This window comes from Trichechus manatus, unplaced genomic scaffold, assembly GCF_000243295.1.
Source record: "Trichechus manatus latirostris isolate Lorelei unplaced genomic scaffold, TriManLat1.0 scaffold00007, whole genome shotgun sequence".
NCBI lineage: Eukaryota > Metazoa > Chordata > Mammalia > Sirenia > Trichechidae > Trichechus > Trichechus manatus.
Genome location: NW_004443943.1, coordinates 13685069 through 13697656, shown reverse-complemented (window position 1 = coordinate 13697656; position 12588 = coordinate 13685069). Strand labels below are relative to the sequence as shown.

At 40.0% G+C, this 12588-nt stretch overlaps 1 protein-coding gene and 1 pseudogene across 19 annotated transcripts in view; one reads left to right on the top strand and one right to left on the bottom strand.

Moving 5' to 3' along the window:
* SGMS1 (sphingomyelin synthase 1) overlaps window positions 1-12588 on the top strand; it is a 323258-nt gene that overhangs the window by 236561 nt on the left and 74109 nt on the right. The gene's annotated exons all lie outside the window — the stretch shown is intronic.
* LOC111822186 (small nuclear ribonucleoprotein F-like) lies at window positions 4816-9389 on the bottom strand (annotated as a pseudogene).

The following is a 12588-nucleotide window of genomic DNA, read 5'->3' as shown; positions in this document are numbered from 1 at the left end:
GTGTTTTAACTTTTTTGCTGGTCTAATAAGTTAAAGATGCTGTCACTTTGTTTTCACTTGCTTATCTTCAATTATGATTAAAGTTTAATATATTTTCATAGGTTCATTGGCCATTTGAATTTCTGTCTGTAAATTGCCTGCTCCTGTGGTTTACTTTATGCCTGCTTCTTCGCCCTTGCCCTCCTCTTCTTTCTTTCACTCCTTCTTCCATGTAGGGTTCTTGTTTTTTTCATACCGACTTGTGTGAGCTCATTTAAACTTAGGGAAATTAGCCCTATTCCATATGTATTGGAAATATTTTCCCCATGCTATATTCAGTCTTGTTCACTAAAAATGTTTTTATTTTGGTGTAAGGAGTATTAACCGTGTTCTTTTAAAAAGCAAAGGAAAGAAGTGGGAGATGAAAGTTGGTGAAAATTTCTACTGTGATAATGCTACATTCCAGGCACTTAGAACAGTACCTGGTTCATGAAATACAACATGTGGAGTGTTGTACGAATGGAGACAAGGAAGAGTGAGTGGATACAAGAGAGAGGTACTGGAGGGAGAATGAGCAGGAACAGAAAGCTCGAGTGCAGATTTACTTTGAGACTCTTTGGTCAGGCATGTATACATCGAGTTGACTAACGTGTCCCCTACAATCCAGAAAGCTTCATTTCTTATCTTCATAAGCCCTACTCAGTGAGCGTCTAGACAGCTGGGGTGGGTTCTAAGATAATAGGAATAAATAAGTCTCATGATGTGTTTTATAGAACATTGACCATGGAAACAGCGTACTGGTGCCAAATGTTATTTAGTCGAGCCTCTTTATGTTCGCATGTTATCTGTCTAGACTGACCAGTGACAGATAATCCTGCCTATTTTCTTGTGAGCAGAGTGTTATTAAAACTATGTATATCTCCTATTTTTTAAAAAATCTGGTTTGAAACTAATGAATAAATCCACAGTGGATTTCTCTCCAAATTTCTTCAGAGCAAACTCCCTTTGAACATTTCAGATGATTCTGTTCACCAAAATGGAGTATACAAACAGCTTGTTACACACTATGTAAACAGAGACTCAACTTGAATTCTAGGAAGATAGTTGACTTGTTCTTTATTTAACTAAGTATCTCCAGAAAAATTTTTTAACGATTTCCTGACAATTCAAATAATCTATATTTATATTCTTATTTTATTCAGATGTACGGAAAACCTTTTAATAGTATCTTGCAAGGGGCAATATTGTGGTACAGTATTTTCTTGATTTGACATCGAGCGTTGTTCCCTGAAAATGTCAGTAACTCTTAATTTCTGGTAGGATCACAACCTCTTTTTCATTTTGTTTGACCTGAGATGAGATGTCTAATGGCTTTGTTTAGGCTTCATAGTTTTATGAAAGCAACTGATTCAGTTAATTTTAGTTTACTGAAACGAAAAGCCTATAATAGGAAAATAGATTCGTTTTTGAGAAGGCTAATGCTAAGCTTTGACCTCTGTTAGTGTTCAGTGCACTCCGGACAAAAATAATTGGATGCCAGAACATTAGAGTGGATCAGCCATTGTTGTTTTGAATGATTATAGCACTTTTTACAGCATCTGTTTCAATGCAGACTGATGAAATAATTGATGAATGGTGCCATTAATTAGCCTTTCGACCAGACAAATCTGTTGTAGTTGGTAATGGCAGTTTTCTTATCTAAATAGTATATTAAATGAAAGAAAAGTGGAGATGTTTAACAATGTGTATGTCTATCAAAGGGAAGCTCAGACATGATTCCTTGGACATAGTGGTTTTCTATCACTTTGGTTCACCTTGCGTTTTTAGCTTTTGCTTATAAATCAGGTTGACTAAATACAGCTGACAGAAATTCATTTGTGAATTTGTCTTTGACTTTCATGCAAGAAAATAAACAAGACAATGGAATATACTTTGAAAAATGAGTTTCTGAAAGCAGGAGTTTCTATGATTGGTTATACTCAGTGAGGACAGATCTGTGGGTGAGACCTTGCTGCTTTGCTGAAAACCAGTTGGCCTTGGAGGAACAGAGCAAATGAAAGATAAAATTCTAATACCAACTTTATATGACAAATGTGAAAAAAAAATATTTAGGGAATATTTTTGGGTAGGTGGTATATATTTTGGATGGTAAAAAGAGCATTTGGAGGAATCTTTTGCAGTTGAAATACAGCGTGTGAAAAGCTTGAGAATGAAACTAGAGGGATTTACAGTGGTGACGTACAGGCTTTGAAAATGGATGTGTCTGCATTTGGTTCTCAGTGCTACCACTCATGGGTGCACCTGAGTAAGAAATACACTCTCTGAGCCCCAGTTTTCTAGATTAGTAAAAATGGACGCCGTGTGATGGATCGCTTTTGTGCGGCCTTTCTCACCGTTGTCTCCTAACTCCCACCCAGGTGATTGAGTGGGACTGTGCAAATGGGGTAATTGTAGCCCACCAAGAGGATTGGTCAGTTTTGCCATCCTGTTGGGCTTGAAATGAGCCATCCAAGAGGCAGCAAGGAGAGGATCCCACCACCACCAAGAAAAAACAGCCAGGAGCGGACCATGTCCTTGGGATCCAGGATCCCTGCGTATAGAAGCTCCTGAAACCAGGAGACAGAGAGAGCTGTAACACTGAAGACAGCAAGAAGCGGTGTCAGAGAAATGGCGGCAGGAGATGGCACAGTGAACTTCCTGGCCCACAGAGCGAGAGAGCTGTGAGTACCTCTGAGCCGAGGCTTACTGGCAGAGTGGGGTGCTTCTGGACACTTATTAGCACAGCTAAAAGAGCTTTGTAACACTTGCTTGAGCAGGGTAGAGGCTGAGGGGTCACAGAGAGGCGTGCCTGTGGCACGGCTGGGAGGAGGCTGTCCTGATGTAAGAACTGTATCCTGAGTGTTCCTGAACCTGAATTTATAACCAGTTACTTCCCTAATAAACCCCGTAATTGTGAATATCGTTTGTGAGTTCTGTGTGACCATTGCAATGAATTATCGAACTCGGCAGAGAGGTAGAGAGTGCTGTGGCGGAGAGATGATTGACATCAGATTTGGTAAAGACGGCAGAGAGAGAGGGCATGTCTGACCTCCTCCACCTCTTAGGAATCAGACTTGGGCTATTGATCTTGATTCTCCTTCCCCCGTGTGAAGTTAGAGGAGATCAGATGCCACTGCCACACCGTTTTTGCAGTGAAGATTAAAATAATCTACCTCCATGAGTTTTGAGAGAAATAGATGAATTTGGTACACAGTAGATATTCAAAAGATGTGTTGTTTTGTTTTTTCAGAAAATGTTTTCAGGACCATTAAAGTTTAAAGGGCTTCTTATATAAGGTACGGGAAAGGTGGCAGTTTAGAACTTGTTGGTTTTCAGGAAGGCAGAAGATTTGCTCTATGTTATTAGAACGTGGTGATTAATGATTTTTCCCATTACTGGCACAAGTGTCAGATAATTGAACCCGGTTTATACTGTATGTCTCAAGGTGAGGCCACAAGTCCCACTGAGGTCAATTATTAGGTGTAAGTGTTTATATTGGAGTGTTTTGTGTTTCAGGAGGCCTTTGCTATAGGTCTGGTTACAACAACCTAATTGTCACCATCATGAGGCAGCGCAGTTGGCCTGGGTTGCAGGATTATGAATCATCACAACACATTGAGCCAAGGCACTTGGGAGCTTCCCGCCCAGGCACCCTCTGGCCTCGGTGTGGCCTGTTAGGAGGTTGGTTACATCAGTGTTGGTTATAAGACAGGATCTGACAACTGTCCAGAGTTTGATTAGTGCCTCATGCATCCTGCTCACACACTGATACTGAGTATGCTTGTAAAGGAACAAACAGTTCTTTGTCTCTGCTTTATCTTGATACTTCCCCCTCACAAAAACAAAGTTTCTTTTCTTGTTTTCTTACTAATAAGATTTTGGTATACATGCCGATGAAAGCTATCACAGGATACTTACTACGTGCCAGGCTCTGTTCCAAGTGCTTTGTATATATAATATACTTACTTAATCCCCACAGCCTATGGCATAAGTGCTGTTATTATCCTCAGTTTACAGACGCAAGACTGCAGCACAGAGTGGTTGAGTAATTTGCTCAAGACCTCAACAGCAAGAAGACAGATGAGCCAGGATTCAAGTCTAAGTAGTCTGGCTTCAGAATCTCTTGGCCACTATACTAAACTTCTCCAGTAAGAAAGTATAGACAGAACATAAAAACATGTAATTCCTAATTATTCATTATATTAGGGCTCAGTACTGTCTTGAATAACTTTTTATTTTCAGTCTTCCATTCCACAGAGGCAGACTGCCTCTGGATTTGTGAGGCTCCCTCAGTAATACTTGCCATTTCAGAAGTGAAACTGTTGGAAAGATTTTCAGCTTGTTTAGTTAATTTCTTCATGTGGTAGCTTGATAGTAATTGGGACTCTTGGCTTAGTTTGATAACTGAATATGCACTGGTTTCACCTGAGAAGATGTCATGGTTTGAATTATGTCCCCCCAAAAAATGTGTGTATCAGTCTGGCTAGGCCATGATTCCTGGTACTGTGTGATTTTCCTGTATGTTGTAAACCTGCCTCTATGATGTTAATGAGGGAGGATGGGTGGCAGTTGTGTTAGTAAGGCAGGACCTGATCTGCAAGACTGGATTGTGTCCTGAGGCAATCTCTTGAGATATAAAAGACAGAAGTGAGCAGTGAGAGAGTTGGCGACCTCCTACCATCAAGAAAGCAGTGCCAGGAGCAGAGCGCATCCTTTGGACCAGGGTCTCTGCGCCAAGAAGCTTCTAGTCTGGGGGAACACTGATGAGAAGGCCGAGAGAGAGAAAGGCTTCCCCTGGAGCTGACACCTTGAATTTGGACTTTTAGCCTACTTTACTGTAAGGAAATAAACTTATCTTTGTTAAAACCATCCACTTCTGGTATTTCTGTTATGGCAGCACTAGATGTCTAAGACAGAAGACATGCTACCAAAGCATAGACCAAGACCTCGCCCCATGAGAAGAATACTAAAAAGTTCCAGTCATGACATCCCAGACCTGTTTTGGGTAATAAGTTAGCTTCAGGTTGCTTAAGGAAGTTGTGCAACTCATTTGGACTGAACAACTCTGTAGTTTAGAAGAATTAATGTTTAAACAGAAATTTTAAAGAATTTTCATTTTATTGGCCTTTATAAACCCCTTTGAACTGAAAGCTGATAAATTTTAAAATTTGGGATAATTTGATTTCAGTATTTGATGATGATATTAACAGGTTTTGAAATCATTTACTATTTTCTACAATTATTTTAGATGCCTATTCCCTGCATCGTAGAGTCGATTTTAAAAAAACAGAAACAAACCTTTATTGTCTAGAAATATGTATTTTTAAAAAATCTCCCACAAAAGATGCTATTCTTTCATTTCCCCATCTTCCTCCTCTTCAAAATCTCTGACAAAAAGGACATTATTACACCTTATTAAAACTTTACCCAGATGTCCAGACAATGCCCCGTCTATCTTTTCTTCTGTATTTGCAAGCTGCATGTTCATATAGCTATCTACAGATATCAGGTAGTCCTTGAACTCCATTCCCTACTTAAGTTTCACCATCACTGGCTTTCCTGTTAATCCATTCAGTAAAGGTTTGGGATTGAGGGATAAACTCACTGCGACTACTGGTGAATGGTGCGGCTCCTCACAGCCGACCCAGCTTTCTTCTGTCCCTTGTGCCTGAAGCAGCTGCTCTAGGTCCCGAGTCGTAGTGCTCCAAGAGAAAGCGAGTATGTTTTTGTATGTTCTGCTTTGGGGTTTCCATTTCAAGCACATATACATATTTATTGTTAGTTGTCATTGCAAGTGGATAGTTCTATTTTCCAAAGACTTGTAGTTTTTAAAAAGCTCAGAGAGAGTAGAAAAATAACCAGCAAGCCTGCCTCTTTTATTAATGAGAGAAGAACATGCAGAATGATATTAACTACATCCTGAAGAGTTTGTTAGCACACCAAAGCACATAGTTCAGGGATGGAAATATTTCTTCAAAGATAGAGATTTTTGTGGGTAGCCTTTTGAAATGTATCTAGTAAGCAGAAGGTATTCTCAAGTCCCATGGTGGAAGAAGTGAAATAGTTTAGCATGACAGTTCTCTTGAGGCGGATTCTGTCACCGTCAGTTTTTCCTGGGCCCCATAACTCATTGGCTTTTAGTAGCTTCTTTATGAATCAGCAGTTAGCACCTAGGGTGGTGGTGGAGTGGGGAGCTTTCCTTTACAGAAAATAACAGATTTATCCTGAATACCTGGGAAACCTGAATGGTTGCTTAGATAGCAGCTGTTGCATATTATCGTCTTGGGCAAATGGGAAAGGCAGCTTCCTGAACTTGTCTTCTAAAGGGAAAAAACCAAAGCGATACATGGCAGCTGGTGCTTATCCAGAAAAGATAGCTCATATGCACAGAAGCAAGGAGATGTAGCCATCTAATAAACCCAGACACTGTTGTTCAGAACTTTTAAAAATTGTTTTTCTCTTTCATGGAAGGTGGGTGAGCTGTGATCAGATGTGTATGGAGTCTCAGGATGTTGTAAATAATAAACTGGCTCTCTTCCCCCTACCCCCTTTCTCCTTTGGTTTGATGTCACGGCTGTGTCCTTTGTATTTAAGAACTAGACCAGGCCACCTGTACTTACTCTTGCCCGTGCTCTTCAGCATCTTCGTCTCATTTTATTGTGCATGTGTTTAAGATAACCTCTCTTGAATCGGAGACTGACGGTATAAACAGACATTGAACATGACCGTGTGTCCTGCCCGATATCCCCAGAGTGTCCCACACCAAGTGAGCTCTCAGTCTAGGTGTGGAGTGAACCATCTCATTGAGGGTGATAGTCTGCTGTTTGCAAATACTGTACAACTTGGATCTCTAAATCTAGCAACCACATCAAGGATCTTGGATGATGAATCACTCGAAGAGAGTAGGTTGGGTGTATTGATATGAAAAGAGAATTAACTGACTTTTTTTGCTCTTGATCTTACTGTGGATTCATTTTGAGTCAATTTAATAATATAAATCGACCAGCTGATGTTCACATTTTGTGTGCCCTATACTTTCTGAGCTCCTGCCAGTGTGCTGCGGAGTGACATGGCTTTGACCCATACACCTTTCCTATACCAGAGCCCCTAGGGCTGCTACTTTTGGGAGCCAATGAGAGGTGGGACCCAGCTGCTTTTAAGAGAATCTTTAGATTCAGAAGTTGGGGGAGGGAAGATGTGAAAAATAATGCCATTTTAGGGGTGGGATGAGGCTGGATGTGAGAAGGTAGACTCCTAAAAGTAGCCATGATTGATGGAGCACCTACTGTGTGCCTGGACTGTACTAGGGGCTTTGCAACTCTTTATTTCATTTAATCCTATGAGGTAGGTGATAATTTCCATATTTTTATAGACAAGGAATCTGACTTGGAAAGGTTGTTACTTTCCCACAGTCACAGATGGAGTTAAAATCTAGTTCCTTCTACTCTGTAACTCATTTACCTTAAGACTGCTCTGTTTTTGCTATCCCTAGTTCCAAAATAGCTCCGCTTCTATAGGCCTAAATTTTTTCACATCTCCTTTATATACTCCTGAACTACTACTACTTGCAGATGGATGAACACAGACCTTCTGAAAGGCAAATATTCTAGTGAAGAGAAACGAACCTTATGGTGTGAATTGACCTTTGCCTTGCTTTGCTCAACTCCTAGCTGAGATACCTGGATTAAGGTAATGGGGTTGTAAATGGCAAAGAAAGAGAGGAGAGAGATCATGTTTAAGCTTAGGCCACCTGAGGAGTAGGGCTGGAAGCCCCCGCTCTTTGTGAGGGCCATGGGAAAGCCTTGGCTCCTGAGTTGATGGCCACTGAAGGAGGAGGGTGGTGAGATTCCGTCCAAAGCAAAGTTTACCCCTTTCAATTATCTTAAAATTCTTTATCAAGGAAAGGAGAAAATAGCAGTGGAGGAAGGCCAAAACTTTGACCTAGTTCCATGGAGAGAGCCCTCTTGTCTAGTACAGTGGGTACCCATAGTTGGATGATTAATCAAGCAATTAAAGGTAGAAATAATTTAAAAGTGATAATATACACCATAAACATTTTATTAAACTTTGAAATATAAATATTCAGAATTTGTTGGTCTTTTATGTAAAGAGTTTTTCTTTGTATGTGGGTCCTTTGAGCTGTATTCGTTATTGTCGTCCTGCACAAACCACACTTAATGTACTAATGACAATGCCCAGTCATTGAGAGGTACCAGAACATCAGCACTTTCAAGGAAGTGCAGTACTAAGTCCTTCTACATTTCCCCTCCCCTTTTTTTAAATTGTGGTAAGTATATAGGTTAGAAAACGTTTGCCATTTCAATAGTCTTCATATGTACAGCTCAGGGACATTAGATGTGTTCATCATCTTGTTCAACAATCACCGTTCCTGAATTTTTCCATCATCGGTAACAAGCTCAGTGGAGTCCTTCTACATTGTTAAGTAACTTTTTTCTCTCCAAATATTAAAGTTGTTTCAACCACACCTATTTTTGCAGCAATCTTTTTTAGGTACTTTAACAAGTCTTTCTAAAGCATTGGATTTAATTTTATGGGAACAACAGCTCCTTTTCTTTTCAGACTCAAATTTCATTGATTATGTAGTACTAAATTATGTAATAACAGAAACAAGTTTAACCTGTATAAACAGGTTTGGAAACAATTACAACCAAAACTTGGTAAGCATTGTGCATCGACAAGTAGGAAGAGAGTTGCCAAGCTTATTAGCTAATAATATTCACTGTGAGCAGTTGCTTAGCTAGCCACATGCATCAAAATGTTTTAGGGAGGGCATAATTTATCCAGTTATAAGGGTTGAATAGAAACAAGGTAAAAGAGCTTCAACTATAATACATATTACACCTGCTCCTTGATGGTATAAATGAGCTAATTATTGTAGGCTATCCCGGGGACCCCATCAACTATTTAACTTGTTTTTTACTATGAATTGCATCTGGAATTCTAAAAATTCGTACTAACCACAACAGTAAACCATGAAGATGTGTTTTGTATCTGATCACATCACAGAATCGTAGTAGTGTGGCTAGATAAAGCAGAGGGTGGATTCCGCCATCACCTCAGGGCTTGATATCTCTGGATAAAGGGACCAACTCAGATTTTACACACTTAACTAGATGTGAGGCAGAAAAAACTTTGAACTGTCTCAGGTGCTGCCAGAGAACTTCTAAAGTAAGCTCTTACTATTTAGTAAAACCAAAAGGAGTCTGTGCAGATTACAAAGTTATTCTGTGTATCTTAATTAGTTAACAAATGGTATCCAAAACCAAAAACGTATTGCTGTCGAGTTGATTCTGACTCATAGCGACCCTATAGGACAGAGTAGAACTGCCCCACAGGGTTTGCAAGTTGCTACTGGTGGATTTGAACTGCTGACCTTTTGGTTAGAAGCTGAGCTCTTAACCACTGTGCTGCCAGGGCTGCCACAAATAGTATAAACCAAACTCATTGCCCTCGAGTCGATTCTGACTCATAGTGACCCTATAGGGCAGAGTAGAAATGTCCCACAGGATTTCCAAGGGGCGCCTGGTGGATCCAAACTGCCGATGTTTCAGATAGCAGCCAAACTCTCAACCAGTGTGCCACCAGGGTTTCCACAAATGGTATAGCAGTTGATAATTTGGCTCATTATTTGACTTAACTGTAAGTAGCCCCTAATTTCAGTATTTTTGCTTTCTAGTTAGAAAAGACTCATACCACTTGTTAGTTGCTAAATAATTTGATGTTGAATGAAAAGCAAAAACCTGAGAAAACAAACTTAGAAGTGTGTCTAACAGCCTAAAAGTTGGAGTCAAACTTCACTTGTTTTCCTGCTCTTGAAATTATTAGAGACAACTTAAAGCAAAAGAAATAGGAAGCTGTAAAAAAAACTTGACATTTATTTTATGTAACCTCAGATTCATTTTCATTTCCATTTTATGGTAGCTGGCAACAGAAGTTGTACAGGCCTGTTTAAGGACTGCACTGTCTGAGAAAACCCACCGTATTGACAGTTATTGATAACTGAATGGCCAGTGGGTTTCCAAGTAAGTGTGATTCTTGAGCAAGTTCAGACAAATTCTTCCCTGTCATGTGTCAAAAAATATGGCACAGAATGCATCTGAAGTGTCAGTGGAAAATCATCAGTATATCATTACCTGTATTACCAACCCTGCGACTCTCCTGTTTCCTGAAGTCAGAATTCTCCAGGCTGATGAAGATTCTGTTGTACTATGAGCAACAGAAATACTCACACTTGTTAGGAACCAACACTGAATCTTTAGGTTCAGTACAGTTGCTAGATGTGGCCTTCACATTTGGTTCAGGGATTCCTAATGGCCACTGCAAAATGAGAAACATCCCAAGATTTACAGTATCCATAAAATAGGAACTGACTAGTCTTTAAGAAAAGCAAGCATGTTCTAAAAGCTCAGAGAGGAAAGGCATCAGAATGGGATGTAAGTAATTTTCCCCTTCAGCTGGGAGGATTGGCTTGGCTTTACATGGTAGTTTTTTCCCTTCTTTTGTTGTATCTACATAGAGATAGGATTATTATGTCTCAGGTGGCAAAGGTCAGCCACCTGATCATTTAGGTAATGAGTACCTTGCTCTAGGAAGATGAACTGAGCACAGTGTCCCTAGGACACGTAAGATCAAAGGAATCCCCTCTGTTTGGGGTTGGGCCTTTATCATCTCACCAACAAAAATCTTTTAAGCTATCCTGCTTAGCCAAAGCTATTGTAAGTGTTATCTTGGTCATGCATGTTAATATAAAAAGCATTTGCCAAGACATTCTTTTTCTTTTTGAGAAGCAGATATCAGACAAGGTCCATGGCCTCTCTAGCTGTTGCTAGTAATTGGCTTTGGAACCCAGTGCCTTTATCAAATGGAATTTTTAAGAAAAGTGTCTCATTGCTTGACCTGCCTCCTTATCTGCCATTGTGGAGTCCCCATATATTTCCTGGCTATTCTTGTCTGCCTCTGAGCTAGAAAGGAAATATGGAGCTACTAGTAAGAAAATAGAGAGCAAAGCCTTAGTCTGTATCTTCCCAATAAATGGCATGCACTGGTTTTGGCTTCTTTCGGTTTTTATTATCATTATAATGTAAAGCATTCTTACACATCAGGGTTTGATCTTTTTGTCCTTCTTTTCTCTTACACTGTTGATTTGGTCTGGCTCCTTTAGGCAGAGAAACTGGGCATATTTTTCTTTCTTTGAGGAAAGGGCTAGTGGTAAAAACCCCACTGAGTATTGAGAGTACCAGGGGGGAATATTGGGCTGCACTTTCAGGGTCAAGTCCCACTTTACTCAAGGAATGTTGAGTGTGCAGGTGGATTATGAAAGAGGTGGTAGCCCCAGTAAATGTTGACAAATGCATGAGGTTTGGCCGAAAGAACTGCTTGGGGTTGGGCGGGCCTTGCTTTTGAACACTGGCTCCTTCTCTTGGTAGTTGTGTGAAATGAGCTGACTTACTATTCTGTGATCTTTGGTTTCATCCTACTACGCAACAGAAATGATTTTGTGTATTTTTTATTAGTATTTTTTCTTTTCTGGTGCTTTATGAGTATGTTGGTATACGTGTGTGTGTGTGTGTATATATATGCATATATATAATTTAAAAACAAACTGAGTACATACCAGATTAAAGTACAGCCTTAAAAAAACATGTCATTATGTCAGTTTTTAAAAAACACACAAAAAAGAGTGAATAGTAAAATGAACTTCATATACCTATTCTAATGTCAGTATATTCACAAGTTCTTGATGAAGACCGTTTGGAGCACAGACGAGACACTGTTCTAACGGCGTGATCAGCAGGTGTTTATTACTCACAGAAAAACAGGACAGGGATGAGCAGAACAGCACACATTATCATCAGCTTAGGTTCCCCAAAGTTAGGCTGCCATCCACAGGGTTAGATTGTATCCAAGCACACCCCTGTTCCCGTCTTCGGAGGAAAGTGTTTAAATTCCTCTCTCCCGAGATTAAGTACTAATCAGACAGCCATGTCTGCATGTCAAATAGCATGCACAGAGAATAGATAGGGGAAGGCGTAATGAAAGGTGGGTAATACAAGTTAAAAGGGGGTAAGAGAAATGGAAAGCTCTGTAGGCAATGGACATCATTTATTGCCCCTGTTCAGAGTGGGCTAGATTTACTGGTGTCAGAGAACAGCCCTTCCTCCTTTACGCCACTAAAATAGCATAACCAAGCTCTGGGTTTCTTCAGAGGGCAATCATCTTCCCTCAAAGCATGTACTTTACTTTATGTCCATTAGTAGCTATTATGTCCATTAGCAGCTAGGGAGACATCAAGGTGGCAATCATAATATAGCACACGTGTGCATCCAGCACTTATCATCAGACATTAGCAACCAACAGGAGTTTCTGTGATTCTTCTTCGATCTCCCCATCTCCTCTACGTTTTTTTGGGGGGAGGGGGAGAGGATCATGTGTTCACTCAGATACTTTGTTCTCTTGTTGGTTATTCAACTATTTACTTTTTGTATGGTGACTTTTCTTTCTCTTGTTACTAAAACAATTCTTGGACTGTGCCCTGGTGATGTTGTAAAG